Below are 8,006 nucleotides of genomic sequence, written 5' to 3' on the forward strand. Positions count from 1 at the left end.
CGCAATTAACGCACACTCTTTTTGCCGTGTGGCTGCAAGCAAGATAAAAATGGTGATTATTCGAACAAGCTTTGCGTTAGTTCGTTCCGAGGGAGTTTCAGCACTGAGCGCTGGTAGCAATAATGTTTGGTTCGGTATCTGTTTACTTAAACTACAATTAAGGTGGTCGGCCGGAATTCGTGTGTTGAACCACCCGAGTGCACCTGTAGACCTGATAGTTTTGTTTAGTCATAGATCATAAAATATGCTCCCATAAACCCCTTTCGAATCGGTTCATTTCGATGTTTTTGTTTCGTGGCGCTTGCACAAACCTCACCCTGCGTCAATTAGCCTTTGCGAATTCGAAACTCGAGTGTACGATGTAGAATGTTTTTGCCGCATCCAACCAAACATTGAAATTAGGACCCCGGTTCAAGCCGGCCCGTTCCATTCGGTCTCATATCGAAAACCAAATCGGGCAGTTTTCTTTGGACCCGCACCGGCTTCGAGTGCAGAGCGAAAAAAAAGCGAACATTCTCGATGTGGATGGAGTCTTTTTGCCCAAGGACCCACCCCCGTCTCATGGCATTCTCGATCTGCGTCAGAACCGGCGCAGCTATTGAAGGACCAATTCCAATTTGGACGAACGTTATTTTCCTGCCATGTTGACTTTGACCTGAATGGCCCGGATCGTCCTGGTGGATCGTCTGAGAGGCGTTCCCCTGCATCATGCGGTAGAATTGCGGGTGGATTCACTATCCGAGTCCGATTCAAATTATCGTAAACCGCTCGTAAGTCGACGTTCACCACCGAGCGAGCGAGCGAACAAACGAAACAAGGGAGATAACTTATTGCGGGATCGATCGTTACGGCAGTCCGATGGACCGTTCTTTAAAGCTTGCCAAACCGCCGGCGGAAGGCCAGATCACCTTGCGCTTCGGAAGGAGAACATTTCCGGTGCCATTCGCCGAAACAATCATCTTTCGTCCGGTTTCGTGCGGCGCTGGCAAAGCTCGGAAACAAGAAAGGAGCGCCGGAAACTGGCTTACGTGTGCGGTCGTGTTCGATGGGAAATGGGAGAGTTTCTTCTTGTCAGTAGTGCCAGCTGCTAACGGCAACTTTGGAATCGCTTTTAGTGCTGCAGATCTGGCAACAGACAATCGATACGCCCGGATGGAGACAATCGGTGACGAGTCAAATATTGAGCTTTTTGAAAGTGGCGTACCGTTCCGTTGAAGAGTTTCTCGAAAGGATGAGAAGTAAATTAAACCGTGCATCGAGGCGTTCATTTTGGGCAGAAAAAAACGGATTTGCTGCTTCTGTACCATCTACCGACAGAAGAGCTCGTGCAGCTATTACAATACAGCCCTTCAAAGAATGTCAAATATTTACAACTATTGGAAAATAGGCATTTTGCTTACACTTATCCACAATTGATAAGGAGCGGAAAATTATGGTCTCCATGCTCCTTGAGTTGTATGGTATTGATCCATCATAGTCCGTTGAGTACTGAGACTTATTAAAAACACAAACGCTTGGCTTGTTGCTGCTTTATTTCCATATCCATACCACGAAGGTTCGTTTGCTTCAATTTTGAAGGCAATCCGATTAATCCGGAGCTTTGTGCGGTCCGCTTCATTTTCCCATTAAAAGCAAACACCAAACTTTCCCGAAACTCGACTCTATTAGCACACTATCCTGCGACTGCCCACCTCGCGTGGGGAAATGCTTCAGAGCACCAAATCGGTGAACATAAATAGCAACAAACGAGCGGCAAACAAAGCGAAATGGCACCGTTTACAGATGACCGGTCAGGGCACCGCGCGTACTTGTAGAAGTTTAAACGAGATTCTAATGCAAATGGGGATTTCATTCCATTTCCGCTGCGATCGCGCATTTTGCGGGATGTTGATTTATGCTTTGCTTCCGTGCGCCCGATAACTAACCGGTTTTATATGGTAAACCTTCAAAAGTTGACGGCCTTATGGTGCGCGAGGCACGTTTAATTCGCCATCAGCTAAATTTGGAAGAAATCAAGAGTTACTTCGCCGACCAGCCGGCGGTCTCCAGTCAACGATGTGGCGAAAATCTGTCCAGCATAGCGCACGGCTTAAAATATTCATTCGCTTTTACACAAATCAAGCCGCTAGGAGGATTAAGCGGCTTGAGCCCTTCGTCCCGAGCGCAAACCGTGTCCGCGAGATAATGCCACACCAGTGGCTCATGGCCGCGAAACCCAGCGGGCGAACATTTTCGGCTGTCGCCCTCCATCTGGCCGGAAGAGATTTCCGCCGGCTGGTGGAAGATTTAAAATATAATGAAGTTAGGCAATTCATACCACGAGCACGACCGGGCTGGCTGGCAACCGAGGGGAACCTATCATTATGGTCACAGCATCTTCTCAGGCGAACGAGGCCGCACGCAAGCGGAAAGGAAAAACCACACCTGCCAGTGGCAGCCCCTTCCGACAAAACGAGGGTTCCTTCAGCTCCCGGAGTCGGAACCGAGCAAGCAGAAAAATATGCTCCAACACTGTGGCTGCAACAGGAGCGAACGGAACGGCACCGGAACCACGCGTCCTTTCCATCTCTCCGGCTCGATGGTGTCGGACCGCGGGGAAACAAGCGGCAAAAAGCGATTTTCGGGCTTCTTATTATTATTATAACGTAGAATTTATGAGATAATTAAACTTTGCGAACGATAACCACATTTTGCGGAAGCCGCTGCCTCTCGAGTGTGCGAAACTCGCCGGAAACTCTCCAACAACTGGCTCGGGTGCGGTGCCGCCGGGTGTGCATGATTTCCGGCAGGCAAATTTGGGAGGTTCGCGGGCAAAAGAAAAAAACTTGGGACGCGACGACCCGCGCGCGCGCGCGCGCCCTTTACGGTGCTCTCACGCGGACCATTTTCGTTCGGCTCGTTTACGGGCTGATTTATCGTTGACACGACCCGTCACGCCAGACATGGCGGTGTACATGAACCTGACAGTTCTTTATTTTTGCTCGCGAGACCGGCTCGCTTTCCCACACCCACACACACACACATTAATTCGGTTAGCAATAGGGGGGGGGGGGTGGGTGTGGGAAAAGTTTTTCCCTGTTTCGTACGGACATTTTTACGACATTTTCTTCGCTTTCCGGCGCGCGGCTAAAATGCATTACGAACGCCACGCTAAGAGCACCGCGTGCAACGTGCCCCCGTAAGACTTATTAACAATTTCCATCGAATTACCCGGCACGGTTCCAGGCGATCGCTTTTTCCGCCTTCTAATCCACCGATTCCATCGAGCGAAGCGGATCGGAACGGAAAGCTGATAATCGCTGGCATAAACCGTCGTATTAATGCAATTAAAATCCACTCCGCTCCGCCCAACGGGCGCTTTTGCTAGTGGGCTTTTATCTTAATTGCAGCCCGCCGGTGACAGCACCGCAGCACTCGCTGCCGAGTGTGCTAAGCGGTTAATAAAATTTTCATAATTCCAGACCTGATTCAATTTTCCGTCCGATTCCTTCCGCCCGGGCGATTCGGATGCGCACGTGAACGCCACGGTCTGGCAACTTTGGGGGCGATTCCGTCGCATACCGGCTCGAGCATATTGGCTTCGCCACGGTGACAAGCGACGACGATGATGAGGGTAATAATAATGATGATGATGGGCTTTCCAGCCACCAGGCCACGCTGACGCTCGAAGGCTCGGAAGGACGAAGCGCAACAGAAAGAAGCAAAAAAAACCGCCCCACGAACTGGCATTCCCATTGAAGTAATGCGATCCCGTTTGATGTTCGTTCCTGCGCACATGGGCAGGCATATGGATGTTTCCCCACACGCCCACGCGCCTTTTCCTCCCCCCCCCCCCCCCCCTTGGCCTCTTTTAGACCCTACGAACGAAGCAAACCGAGTGGAAAATGTCTCCCACGCCGGCAAAATGTCTCATTACGAATGGCAATGTGCTGCAGCGCTATCGTTAAAAGCTTAATTCTTATCCCCGGGTGTGAACAACCCGGTGCGAGCAGCTGCGATGGTCAATCGTTCTCTCTCGCTCTCTCACACACACGGTGGGCTGGAATGCTTAATTTCCGTTGCATTAGCGCTAGAGTGGAGGCAATCTGGTCGATTAAAATGGCACCGGGATGGTGGCATAAATCCACGAGTGCCCAACTACGGGACTGCTTTAATAATGCCCACCCGTAAGAGCCCACGACACGACATCCCTATTTGTTTTGGCAATTATGAAACTATTTTCCCTCCTGGCTCAGTTGAATCAGGCACCCTAATCCCCTGCGCGGTGGGCCATTACGGGCGTGGAAGCTCGAGAATATGGTTTCGGCCATTTTATTTCGATTCAATTGACAGCAGATGGTGAAAACGATACGGCTGGCACCTACTTCCGGCGGCAGAGTGCTTCCTCGATTCTGCTCCTGCGGCAATTGCAAATGGCACCGAGCTCACGCACCGTCACGATTGTGGTTCCGTACGTATTGCGACGGCGAGTTTTGCATAATTTCGACGGCCACCCTCACCCCGTGGGGACGTGAACAAGATTGTTAGCGTGTGTTTTGCTTCTCTTTTTTTGCCACGATCTGGAAGCTTCAGTTAAACGATTACAATTAAGGCCAAATGATTATGGGCCAGCCTGGGCCGCTTTTGCGCCACCGATTGGCAATTGCGATAGGTCGCTGCTGGTGGGGTTGGTTTCGTGCCATGTTGGTTTCCTCAGGGAGCCAACGCGAGTTGTGCGTATGTTTGTGTTTAAAAATTAGTAATCGAGCTTTCCATGGAACATGTTTTCCCGAGCACGTTGAGACCGACAAACACGAAGATGCTGTGAAGCTACGTAACGATCGCTCACCCTTCTGCGTAGCGTGGCAATTGAGGCAAACATTTGTTCACAAAATCACGCAGGAAAAAGCCAATTCCATGGTCGGAAAGGACTCGGGAAAAAATAATACCCACCGAATGCGCGAAATAATACCACCAAGAGGGCACCCATTCGTGTGCGCCCGTGCCGAGCGGTTGCCGGTTGATGATGAAAGTGAAAACGATTTCGCATTCTCCGTGGCTCATTTGCTCGCGGGCCAACGAACAAAAAAAAAACCGCCATTACCGCGTGCGCCCCCTGGGGAAAACTCCCACCTCGCAATCCTGTGCCGCGAACGCACAGAAACTCCACCACCACTGGGAGCCGCAAAGGGCCACCGAGAAAGGTAGGCCTCTCGCGGGACGACGACGGATCGGGGAAATTTATTGCTCTCATTTCATATGCTGCCCGCGTACGGCGTTCCTTTTTTCCGGGCGAGGGTTGATGCGTTGAGGGTCCTTCGGTCAGGACCCTCCCTTGTCGGATTGATGAGCAACGCAAGTGGCTCACGGCCAGTGAGACTTGGGTTGGGGAGAATCTCTTCACACGTCTTCAGCATCTTCAGCTCGTCCTGCGACCGGAAAGGGTTGCAAAAAGGATACACATCGTACATCATCACCCGGGCGCGGTGGGAGATAGTTATTGGATGGAATTCAAGGGTGTTGCCTTATTGTTCGGCTCACACGCCCTGTTGACCGGCATCGTTCTTTGAAACGTGCGTTTTGTGACACAAAACGTCACCAGCGGTCCGGGAGAAATCGAAAAACGGATATTACGCCCGCCCGCCCATGAAGTTGGTTAAAAGTTTTGTCTCCCAACTACATTGGGAGGAATTCCAATAAGCAGCGGTGATAAGCCGCATACCTTGTGATGGTTGTTTGGAGCCAGTAGCGATGCCTTTTTATGAGCCCCATGATGTGGTGCAAACGACACCCAAGCAACGCTTCTCCAGTGCAATCGTGTTTCGTGATTAGACGGGGACGGGCTTACTCACACGAAAAAACCCCGTTGCAAACAGGCACGTGCGGGTGAATAAGCCCCTATTTTAACCTTTGGCTTCTCAGAAACCGGGCCCTGGAAAAAGGGGCAAATGGCACAAAAGGTGCAGGATCCTGTAAACGTAATTTGTGCGTTAACTACGCCACGACGCTGCTGCAAACCGAGTGCCACAACATGCGATCCCTGCGTGTTGCCTGGAAGCGACGTTTTTGTGTTCGTTTCACGAACATGTTGGGCCCACCCAGCCAGCTATTTGGAGCCGAAATTATTCCACACGACGCCGTACCAAGACGCCCTTGCTGCAGAGTTGCTTGGAACGCGTGGTAACCTGATCCGCTGCTGTGCCGTCGCTTGCAAGCCGATATCCCGCCAACTCGGGTGGAAAACTCCACCTGTCAAGGATGGCAAACACAATTATAATCCCGCACCCGCCACGGCCACAAGCCTTCCGCGTTGCTTTTCCAGACCGGTGGCCACGCGAGACACGAACCCGGTACGCGGTAGGTGTCTCCGACTCCGGCAGGCATTTATAAATAGATTTATCTTCCGCAATGTCACAACGTATGGATTCACCGTCGACGAGCGCATCGATCGACGTTGCCACGGGAATCAGAAAGCGACTGAAAGGTTGCAGGGTGTCCCAAATTCCCTTCGCAAAGCCCTGCACTGCTGTGCGGTGCTGAGAATAATTCGGATGCGCTGGATGTCGCAGGGAATTAGTCATAGATTTCGTCAGTTGAATCGAAATGAAACGATGATTACACTAACGCGCTCTGTCACACTTGCGATGGCTCCGTTCAAAGCACGTGTGTTGCCATTGAGTTGCCTGCTAGCAGGCGTCAACACTAAGCCATGCTTATCTAAAGTTGTTCAGCTTTAGAAGTGCACACACACACACGATGGAAACAGCCTGAGGAAACATCGTTTAAAACCGATTGATTCCAATTTGACCTCATTTTGATGCGTGCCATTGGCACACTTTGCTCGTTAAGCTTGCCTTATTGCCAAACGCTAAAAGACCAAACGGGTCAATGGTGAAGCTGGATATGGATTTGTCATTAATAATGTGTGCGATGCTAAGCGGTTTAGAGTGTAGTTTATCATAATAAAAATTTACGACATGCCACTGATGAGCGCTTTAAAATCAAACTTTCATACCTGACCCCTAATAGATTGTGATGCCCAGCCGGTCGGTGAAGATTAACAGATCTGATCACAGCTCTTTGAAGTGCTTAAGCGCTTCTTGGGAATTTGGAACCAAGAAAACCATGTCATATTGTGTAATTACAAAAGGCACTCTTCGATCACCGGAACGGATGGCTTGAATTTGTAGCTGATAGTTAACGCAGTTTGCATCACAATGAAACCACTATCAATTATACTTCTCCAAGAAAAGTCAGAACCAAGAACGTCGCTCTCGTACCAGCTCCCGTGGATGCATCCCTGACCCGTGAGTTTCAAGCCATCAGGCACGCTGCACAACCAGTGCAGCCCAATTAATGTGAGAGGGAAAACTTGCCCGTACTGCCCGGTTGGATGAATAATTTTCACCAAGTGCCATTTATTATTCACCGCCCTAGTTATGCTGGACATCCTCAGCACGAAATCGCAAAGCAGACGGTCCCGGAGGCACAAAGACGCGTATTTCTGCTCCGCTGAGAACTGATGATGAAGAAGAGCTGGAAACTTTCACCGTCTTTTTACCACGTTCTTGTTTTTTTTGTTCGCTCGCTGATGCGAAGGTTTCGCCGGGCTTTAGTGGACGTTTATGGATCGAGAGACGATCGACCAAAGAAAAAAAAAGAGAAGAAATTGCAAGGTCCGGCAGAATATCTGCTATGGATACGATCCGGCGTGAGCAAAAAAAAAGGTGCTGGTGGCTAGCGAATGCACAAAAAGCAGCGAAGTACGCAAAAAACTCATAGTGAAATTGCACGCTATTCATGGTCTCTTATATTACCAATTAAAAGTGATGATAAAATATTAAAGGAAAGGCAGGAAGAATGAGCTTTATTGTGTAGTCGAGTTTGAGTCTCATCGATAATTAAGGATATGTCTGACGGAGTAAGGATCGTATCGGTAGTCCTGCAAGAAATGCCTTCATTATGCGGAAAGACGCTTTACGGAAGCTTTACGGTGTGCGTTTCACCGTCACTTTTACACGCATTTT

The sequence above is a fragment of the Anopheles nili genome, chromosome 2 (assembly GCF_943737925.1).
Source record: "Anopheles nili chromosome 2, idAnoNiliSN_F5_01, whole genome shotgun sequence".
NCBI lineage: Eukaryota > Metazoa > Arthropoda > Insecta > Diptera > Culicidae > Anopheles > Anopheles nili.